The 10,904-nt window shown below is 42.0% G+C and overlaps 1 non-coding gene across 1 annotated transcript; it reads left to right on the forward strand.

Annotated features, from left to right (window-relative positions):
* The first annotated feature begins 618 nt into the window (after nucleotides 1-618).
* On the forward strand, nucleotides 619-725 carry LOC126008443 (U6 spliceosomal RNA). Its single transcript, XR_007495774.1, has one exon. It is a non-coding gene; the product is annotated as a U6 spliceosomal RNA (small nuclear RNA).
* The last annotated feature ends 10,179 nt before the right edge of the window (nucleotides 726-10,904 follow it).

Genomic DNA, 10,904 nt, shown 5'->3' on the forward strand with positions numbered 1-10,904 from the left:
GTCCTGCTCCACTCCACCCCTCCAACACACACTAAAATAGGCATGATTGGTTAGGCCTCCTTAGTCTTAGAAAGAAATCTAGCTCTTGAGCCAGGCCTAGTAGGGATTTGTGTTGCCCAGTGTGGTGGCTAAGGACAAGACCAGGTCTTCCATTATGACCTCTCACCAAAGAATTTTGAAACAGAACCAAATTGGGTCACATAGACCCCCTTTCTGGCAGAGGTAAAGAGAGGCACTACTAAAAACATGTGCTGAATATGATTTCAGTATGACTTCTTCTTTTGTTTGGGGGCCACACCTGACAATGTTTAGGGCTATATATGAGACTGCTCAGGGCTTACTCCAGTGGCGCTCAGGGGTGCCATGCAGTGCAGAGGATGATACTTAGGACTTCCTTGAACAAGGAGTGTGCTGATTCCCCTAAACTAACTGTCCCTGCCCAAGACAATAACTTTTAATAAGAGATCCAGATGGGAATGCTGTCTAATCCAGCCTTTATGAAAAACAATATGGAGATTTCTCAAAAACCTGGAAATTGAGCTCCCATATGATCCAGCTGTACCACCTCCAGGGATATACCCTAGGAACACAAAAACACAACATAAAAATGCCTTCCTCGTGCTTGCTTCAGCAGCACATATACTAAAATTGGAACAATACAGAGAAGATTAGTATAGCCCCTGCACAAGGACGATACGCAAATTTGTGAAATGTTCCATATTATTTTTGTTTTTTTAAATATATTTTTTATTTAAGTAACATGATCATATTTGGGTTACAGTCATAACCAGAACACCCCCCTTCACCAGTGTAACATTACCCCCTCCCCCCTTCCCATCCCCTGCCTGTATTCGAGACAGGCATTCTACTACAGTTATTTGTTTTTAAGTTCAGTAAGTTGTATTTTTTTTCCTTAAATGATAAGAGTAAAAAAATATAGTAAAGGTGTTATAGTGGCAATCGCCATTGTTTGCATAGGTCCAGCCTTTGGCATGGCAGAGGGCTGCCAAATGCCATGCTGGCAGGACCTCCCAGCTTGCTCTCAGGAAGGAAAGAGATTCTTCCCGAGCCAGAGGCCGGAAGGTCGGAGCCCCCACCCCAGACCCTCCCTTTGGAGCTGGGAGGAAAATGGGGAAAGCCTAGGAAAACCAATAAACTCCTCCAAGGGACCCACCTCGCTGGCTTGTCCAGCCATGTGGCCAGGCAAAGCCCTGGAGTACCGGAGGAAGGAGGTAGGGGGGTGCTGGGGTGACCCATGTCCCGCACCCCTTCCTAGGGCTGGTTAAAACAGCCTTTGGCATGGCAGAGGGCTGCCAAACGCCATGCTGGCAGGACCTCCTGGCTTGGCTCCCAGGAAGAAAAGAGATCCTTTCCAAGCCAGAAGGCCGGAAGGTCCGTGTTCCTTATTTATTTATTTATTTATTTATTTTTAAATGCCTTCCTCACATCTATATTCATTGCAGCACTATTTACAATAGCCAGAATCAGGAAATTACCAAGATTCCCTTCAACAGATGAATGGCTAAAGAAATTGTGGTACAAATACACATGGAATATTGTACAGCAGTCAGGAGAGATAAAGTCATGAAATTTTCTTATAGATGAATGGACATGGAAACTATTTTGTTGAGTAAAATAAGTTAGAGGGAGAGAGATAGACACAGACTAGTCTTACTCATCTATGAGTTTTAAGAAAAATAAAAGACATTATTGTACTAATGCCCAGAGACAATAGAGATTAGGGCAAGAAGGACCAGCTCATGACATGAAGCTTACCACAAAGAATGGTGTGTGCAGTTAGTGAAATAACTACACTAGCAACTATCATGACAGTGTTAATAAGTGAGAAAAGTAGAATGCCTATCTCAAATACAGTCAGGGGGTGGGGGGGGGAGGGAAATGGGGGCCTTTGTGATGGGAATATTGCACTGGTGAAGGGGGTGTTCTTTTTATGACTGAAACCCAACTACAAGCATATTTGAAATCATGATGCTTAAGTAAAGATATTATTTTAAAAAAAGAAAAAGAGAGACCCCACAAGACCCTAGTCTAGGCTTTGGCAATATCTTCAATTCTCTACTTCGTGGTGACCTCCACTGAAGCCAGGATAGCAGTTAGAAAGACTTCTGCTGTCACTGAGTGATGCCAACTGCTCTAAGAATGTGACCATTGCTCCTCAGATATTTTCACAATATTAATAACGCAACAGACACCAGTGCTGGGTGCTCCATTCCAAGACCGAAGATTGTCCCCCCCCCACCACCACCACCAAAGTGCCTCTCTTTGCCATGAGAATGGTACACAAAGTATTTTAGGAATGGATTGTCATCCCCACCAGTCACCACCTCCAAAGTCCCCTAAGAGCCCTTTCTCCATGACTTGCTATATTCTGAAAGTGACCCTAGCGCCAGACACCTAGGACAATTACTTCTCCTTTGGTTCACTGGAAGGACTATCTATCCAGCAGGCTACTCAGTTTCTGGTAGAGCCGAAGTGCCTAGAAAAGCCCCCGGGATACAAACATGAGAAACTAGAGCAGGACACAGGAGCAGCGGGGTGACTAGGCCAGCCCTCTCTAGGGGAACCCTGAACAGGAGTCCCCGCAGTTGCCGCAGAGGTGTCTTGCAAGCCTGTGCTTCTACTGCCACCTAGTGGTCTCTGACATGCAAGAGAGGCACTAGGGTCCTAGCAGTCCGGTTCAGCTTGGCTTCTTGTGTCCAGAAGCAGCGTTTTCCTCCCGGAAATAGGATGAGATCAACGACTGAGTCATAGTTTGGCGTGATTTCTCCACTTAATTTAATTTTCTTACCTTCCAAAGCACTAAAACGCATGTTAGAGCCTAGGTAAAAACACCAACCTACGATTCCGAATGGCCATTTGAGTCACTGTCTCCCTGTACAATTTGGAGGAAATAGCTTCAAACTCCTATTTTCTCTTAGAAATCTGGAAGATAAGGAACCCAGGGTAAAGCTGACTCCGAGGCTGGGATGCAAAGGCCCAGAGGGGTTGTGTGTAATTCCTGCGTCTCCAACTTATGCTCCTCAGCTCTGAGCAGCTCCGCACTTCCTCTCTGCAAGAATTTACAGCTAACCTTTTCCGAGGTAATGCTGAAAACACAAGACACAAAATTCCCAAATGGGAAAGACGCGTCATAGAAATGCACAGGGAGGAGGTAGGTGACAGTTAAAAAAAAAAAGTTTTTGAAAAAAAGCACCGCTGAGGAAGCCTGGATAACCCGTTCTGCAGGGCCCCACACAACACACCTTGGAGGGGAATTGCCAGTGGGGCCCCCTGAGACAGTCACAGACCTCTGGCCCACTCCATCTCCATTAACCACTATAAAGCTCTGTGCAAAGACAAACAGCCTGAGCCAACAGACAGGACATTCAAAATCAATTTTCATTGGGAATCTGCCTTCCGTCTTGGCTCCAGAGAGATGGAGGGCTCTGTTGTGTTCCCTTCTCAGCCTGAGACAGGCTACCTGACCTGATCAGAGTTAAGGACACTAGGATACCTGCCATACCCCCACCCTTCAAACCCTGCTCCCAACCCTGAATTCTTCAGGATCCAGAATTCACCTATAGTGCAGAAGTTCCCAGTCTTTCTTGATTATGTACTCCTCTTTGTAAAATTCCTTTTTGGGGGGATTTGGGCCACACCCGCTGGCACTCAGGGGTTACCCTTGGGTCTGTGCTCAGAAATCACTCCTAGTAGGCTCTACAGAACATATGGGATGCTAAGAATTGAACCCAGGTCAGTCCTGGGTTTGCCACATGCAAGGCAAACGCTCTACTGCTGTGCTATCTCTCAGTCCCTGTAAAATTCCTTTAAAGGCAAATGATACATATTGATTTAAGACTAAATACAACATACTAGATGAATAGATCGTTTATATTGCAGAACAGGTACACCTTACCTCCATGCTATCTCTCCAGTCCCTATTAAGGATTTCTAATAATTTCTCAGTTGCATTTGCTCCTTCACAAAGCCAAGTACAATTATTTTTTAAATAAAATTTAGCACATTTGAGTAATGTGTTGAGAGTTGCCAGTTCTAGAAAGTTTTGAGCATGATAAAACGGTCACCTTTGCCTCTTTATTGAAGTCAATAAAGGCATGTAAATATGCAGAATCCAAATGGCAGCATTCAAGAGTTAGGCTATGGCTTAGCATTTAAGCTAAGTACCTCACGTGTTCAAGGCTCCAGATTCAATTCCAACTCCAGACATAATGTAACAGGGGCTGGAGAGATAGTATAGGAGTTGAGGTGCTTTATTTGCTGACTCTAGTTCAATACCCAGCACTATATGTGGTTCTCAAGCACTGCCATCCCTGAGTCATCCCTGAGTGTGCTAAGCTAGGAGTAAGCCCTGATCACTGCCATGTATGACCTTCCCTCAAATATAATAACAATGATTTAAAAATAATAAAAGTTCAATCTCCAAATGACATCATGATAAACTCCCTGAGAAGTTCCTCTACACCTGAACATCCCTCACAAGATGGGGAGGGTTAAAGAGAATTTGTCAGATTACCAGAAAGTCTGGGGCAACGCTAAGTATCCTGGTTCAGAAACTGTCAAACTCTTTGAACTCCTAAATGATTTTCCAGCTTTAAGCACATTGCATTTCTCTTCTAAATTAGCTGTCATATAAAAATATCAATCATCCACTTACTTCCTTAATTTCAGGAAAAATAGTCTCTATTTTTAAAGAGTGTGGTTTCAGAATCAGAAACTATTCTCTTGAATCAGCTGTCTGAGCTCATCAAGCCATGCTCACCTGGCTGTGTTCTGTTTTTCTCCTGGATTTAGCAACAATTAAACCAGAGATTAACCTCAACAATGAACCAAGTCACAAAATCTAAGTGCTACAAGACACAAAATTCTCATTGAGGCATTAGGTTCAAAAGCCTTCCCAAGAGTCAATAGTCTGAGAATCTTTTTTTTTTTTTAAGCTAATTTGAAAGTGTATTAAGTGTGGTCCATGCTTACAGGGGGAATGTTTGCAGATTCTAACATCTGTTGCCTTCTCACCTATAACACAGGGTTGTTGTAGGGTCACTGGCTCAGCCCCTAGATGGAGCCCCTCTATAGTACTGACCGAGTGCTGACCCTGCTCATTAGATTAAATGAATCTTTGGGGAAAGGACTTCACAAGCTGATTTAGTCTATACTGCTGAAAGCTGGAATAGAATGTTTATTCCAGTAGAACTAAGAACTAGTTCCATGTACTACACATATGATAGCTGAGCAGAGGTTGGAGCAAGTCACAGAAAGTTTAGTGATAGGCAGTAGGAGGAAAGACCAGGAAAACTGGAATTCTCTGCAAGCCAACTATTTCAGAGTATAGCTCTTGCTCACATTTTTGTGTTTCAGCTTATTTTCATAAGCTGTTTTGTGTTTCAGCCATATCATACCAATAGGACTATCATAGGTGTCATACCATCATAGGTGACATATAACTGGGCTTATTTAGCTCAACTTCTGTTTATCAGTAGAGTAGGGGGGTGGAAAATGGTGATCTTTCAAGCCATGCTAAGGAGACTCGGGGTCCCCTATTTGCAATTGTCAGCCAATTGGGTCAGAAATTCAATTCAAGGACTTAGGGATGTGGTGATTCTCAGACCGTAAGGTGTCAGGAATTTCCTGGGCCGTCCTGGCAGTACTCTGGTACCCCTAAGACTCACCCAGTAATGCTTGGAGATTGAACCAATGCTAGCTGGACTCATGAAGTCATGTGTCCTAATCTGTGTATTATATCTCAGGCCAAGAAGGGTTCATTTTATTGCATCTTCTTGCTTTATAACCAGGCAATACTTTGAGTTTACTCTCAGGAGCCCATGCTCATTCCCATAGCAAGATCTCGGGTTTATCACTAAATCCCATTTACTCTGCTGCCTTCTCTTTAATATATCATCTAAATTAGAGTTGTTTTACCCACCTTTAGTTTTGTTAAAAAATATATCGTGTTATAGTGATGATACAGGCTTAAGAAATCAATATAGCTGTTGATTTGTGGTTGATCTATAAGGTTACAATACTACTTCTTTATTCAATACAGTGCCTACTGGTAAAGTGTGGGACTCTAAATTTAAGCAAATAAGAGTTAAATGAAAAGTGTTTTAAATTTGGTTCCTCTTTTTGGACTAGTCATGTTTCAGGGGCTTACTGGCCACATGCACTGGTATCTATCATATTTAAAATGCAGAAGCAGATCATTTCCATAATTTCCATCATCACAAAACTTTCAATCAAACTGGTCAGATGAAAGCACCGATTTCAAAAGTGAGAAGAAATGAAATGCTTTACCTAAGGAATATGGCAGAGTGTGAACAAGACCAGATTTTCAGACTTGAAAACTACTACTTTCTTTTACCACACTGTGGGATGTGACATTTAAAACCTTAAATAAGGATATTTGACAGAGTAGTAGTTCAATGAGTTGAAATACAGTCCGTACATCTTGAAGGTCCAAGTTTGATCCACCAACAATGCCTAGTCTCCCTAACCACTGAGGGGTTCAACGATCAGGCTCACATACCAGGCTCTGGATCTATCAGACCATTGCCAGGATGATCTCAAACGCTTCTGAGCACTGATGGAGTAGCCCTCCTAAGAAGAAAATAATAAAGTGCTGAGGTGGCATGGGAATGATTCTCAATAAATATGAATGATAGTACATGAGCAGAGAGAAATACGGAGTCAGGTAGGATGAACTGTAAGGAAGATGGTCTAGGATGATTCAGAGCATGAGTCAAAGCTGAACTAGAGGTGGGACTCCACTGTGCCGAATGAAATGAAATGATCGGGGAGTAGCACAAGTTATTGAATATCAAGAAGAGACTGTTGGGACCAACTGGAGAACTCTTAACATTAATAAAAAGTAAGGTATTCCTGGGCCAGCTTTTCACTCTGTCTTGTCCCTCTGAACTTCTGTTCTGTGTACTGGTGGAATAATGATATGCTGTTGCTCTTACTTTTTGCTATAAGTTCTGTAAACAGACCAGGTGTAAAAGCTTTGTTTCCTTACTTTAGGAGCTATATGGAGCTGAGCCACATATGTATAGGACAGAAAACTAGTGTCCAGTCTAACATGCAGATCTCTGACTCCCCACTTACTTCAGTAATTTTTTTCTTTTAATTGGGACAGCAGTCACTTAGGATTCCCTATTATAGTTGGGGAAGGTCAAGACAAGTACGTGTGAAGCAGAGAGTTCTGTACAGTGCAGTTACTTAGTCTGGTTCTTTATCATTCCCTCACTGGCACCTACCTCTCTTTTGGCCATTTTGGTACTGAAGTCTGGGTGGCCCACCATTACCCGAGATTTGCTAGATGTATGTGTTTCTCTCCCAAGATCTATCATGTTTAAACAATTGGTGGATCTACCTAATATTCTTATTTGAAGATGATGTAGTCACAGCCCATGTGATTTTGTAAGCCAGCAAAGAATAGTTAAATGGTTCAATTAGCTTCTTGAGGAGATCCATGGTGCTTGAGCTATGCCAAATAAGCAGCACGAAACCTCTGTGGGGAGAAAAGAAGCCAGCCGACTCCTGTGAAGACACAGCTTCCTGTAGAGCCAGATGTACTTCGCATTTTCCTCTTGCTTTTTCCCAATAGCAGTGCTCAGGGGGGATAAACTTTACTTAACCTAATTAATTTTAATCACAGCTTTCAAATCTCATACTGTGAAAAGAATTACAAATTAGAATACATTAATAGAAGCCATAGTTTATGCTGCAAGCTAATCATGAAATGTGCATTTACATTTTCTGCATGAGTTTGCAATTACCATTAAAATAAAATTCTGTTATGTCCTTTTAAATTGCCAAAATGTGAAGAGCAGATTGAGCCAGGCCCATTTTTGCACTAAATTACTAGAAGCATGTCTAAATTTTCAAGAATTAGAAGGTTTCTTCCATTTATGTTGCAGCATCAGGAACAATTTCCAGTCAGCTGCTCCAAGCAATTTCTATTTTAAAATAAAATTTTAGGTTGATTATACAAATGTCTCACCTGCTTTAAAGAGTAGTCCTTTCAGGTTTAATACAGAGGCCAAATGACAGAGCTGTCCAATTATATGTATATTCACATATTTATTTCTTTTTTAATCACTGTTTTTTGTTTTGTTTTTAGCCACACTCAGTAGTGCTCAGGGTTCACTTTGTGTTCATGGTTCAGTCATGGCAGGCTTGAGGGACCATATGTGTTGCCAGGGATTGAACCCAGGTCAGCGACATGCAAGGCAAGCATCCTGCCTGCTGTACTATCTCTCCAACCCACAGCGATAAGATTTTAGTAAAGAATTCCTTCTCAAATCAGAAGAGAGTAGCAAAGCACCTACAGTTACTTTCTGGGCTATTGCACTGGAGGTCTAAGGCAGTGCTTTTTACCTCCTCTAGAATTCTTCTTGTTCTGTCCTTGCACTAATAAGCCTGTGGCAGATAGTCCAGTAGATGGGAGTCTTGGGGAACTGGTCTTTATTTTATCAGTGAGGAGTCAGAGGTTGTTGGTGAGGGGGAAATATTCTCTCTCTTTCTCCCACTGACATTTACAAACAAAAATTTTTTACTTTTGATTTGTAGTGTTTACAAAGTTGTTCATAATACAGTTTTTTTTTTTACAGATAAAGTTGTTCATAATTGAGTTATAATTATACAATGTACAACACCTTCACCAGTGTGCGTTCCTTGCCACACTGTCAACAATTTTCCTCTCACCCTTCCTGATGCTCTCTTCCCTACCACCCACTCTCTCTCCCACCTGCCTCTGGAACAGGCATTTTACTTCTCTCTCTCTCTCTCTCTCTCTCTCTCTCTCTCTCTCTCTCTCTCTCTCTCTCTCTCTCCCTCTCCTCTTTTTTTTCTTTTGTGACATTGTGGTTTGTACTACAGAAAATGAAGGGCTACCATGAATTCCTTTTCCAAATTAGACTCTAACTTCATTCTCTGCTCTTCCTGGCAAGCTACCTATCATGAAACAGTCTTCCTGATTTTTATCTCCATTGACTCTGGATATCATCTCCACATCGGCTTTTATTTTTCCTTATATCCCAGCCATGAGTGAGATTATTCTATGTTTGTCCCACTCCCTCTGACTCATTTTGCTCAGCATAATACTCTTCATGTCCATCTATGTATAAGCAAAATTCATGACTTTATTTTATCTAACAGCTGCATAGTATTCCATTGTGTAGATATACTAGTTTCTTTAGCCACTCATCTTTTGTCGGGCACCTAGGATGCTTCCAGATTCTGGCTGTTGTAAATAGTGCTTGTAAATAGTGTTGTAAATATGCAATGAACATAAGAGTGCAGGGTTCATTTTTGTATTGTGTTTTTGTGTTCCTAGGGTATATCCTGAAAACTGGTATTGTTGGGTCATAAGAAAGCTCAATTTCCAGTTTTTGAAGAAATATCCATATTGAGACACAAATTTGTGTTGTGCTCTGATTGGCCAGTGCTGAGGCAAAAGTTGTGGTCCCAGGAAAATAGCATCCTTCTACGTAATTCTTGGCATTAAAATATAGTGAGATGAGTCCCCACTGGATAATTGACTCTTTTTTTGGTACTGGTGGAGTATTTCAACTTCTTTTTCTCCTTCATCTCCCAAATCGATGATGAGAGCCTCTAGAAGGATTCCATCCATTTTTGGAGTATTAGACTCTTACCCCAGTTTATTTATCTTCTCTTTTTCAGGCAAAATCATGCAACTTGAACTAGCTAGTCCTGCCTACAGTTAGAGGGGGAGATAAGGGAGGCATCAAGACCAAACAGGGGCAAGACTACTAAGTAGTGGGTTGGATACAGAGGGGACCACATATTCTAGCCGCCCTGGGGGTGAGGGAAGAGGAAATGGGAGGTAGGACAAAAACGGAGGTGTAGGGAGGACAAATTGGTGATGGGAATCCCCCCTGATTTTATGTAAATATGTACCTAAAATGTTATTGTCAACAATATGTAAGACACTATGATCAAAATAAAAATTATATATATTAAAAAATATATAGTGAGATGAGGGGCTGGTGAGGTGGCACTAGAGGTAAGGTGTCTGACTTGCAAGTGCTAGCCAAGGAAAGACCGCAGTTCGATCCCCCGGCGTCCATATGGTGCCCCCAAGCCAGCAGCAATTTCTGAGCGCTTAGCTAGGAGTAACCCCTGAGCATCAAACAGGTGTGGCCAAAAAAACCAATATATATATAGTGAGATGAATGTTTCTTCACAGTAAATGACCTAGGGTTTATTTTTTTTTTGTCACAGCTCTGTTAGGCCCTGATTTCCTAATATTACTTCTGTTCTCATTATGTCTGAGAATATGTTTTGCATGCACAGATACAGCCCCCAACAACATTAATAACAATAGCAGCTACCAGTAATGACAATTTCTATGGTGTTATCTCTTCAAAGAGTACTCCTCACTCCTTTTAGGCTTCCTATAGAAGAGAAATGACAGCTGTAAAATTATCTGAGTGTTTGTGTATCTATACACATGGCGATATATGGGGATGTGCAGGTGGTCAGGTGACAGCCCTGCTTCTTTTATACCCTATCCTCTTTTTCTCTGAGGAAATTGACCTATCCCTGCCAAGAATTTGGTCTAAGGTGGCTTTAATTTACTCACAAAGCAGTTTTCTTTTTTATACACCTTGGAGAGTTTGATTAGGCCTAGAGCCCTGATGCCACCCATCATCAGGATACTGGACAGGGTGTGTCCCTGAAAGGCCCAAACTTTCCAATTTTGAAGCCCTGTGGGGGGGGGCCATGGTGCTACAGTGCTCCCACAGGGAGGCCAGGTAATTCATGGTGCTGCTCTGTTCTAGGCTTTGGTGGGGGTAGGGAAAGGAAACAGATGTGTCCAGCATGAGTATGTCTCTGACACATTCAGTGTCCTGTGGCTTCACCGA

The sequence above is a fragment of the Suncus etruscus genome, chromosome 4, assembly GCF_024139225.1.
Source record: "Suncus etruscus isolate mSunEtr1 chromosome 4, mSunEtr1.pri.cur, whole genome shotgun sequence".
In the NCBI taxonomy this organism is placed as follows: Eukaryota; Metazoa; Chordata; class Mammalia; order Eulipotyphla; family Soricidae; genus Suncus; species Suncus etruscus.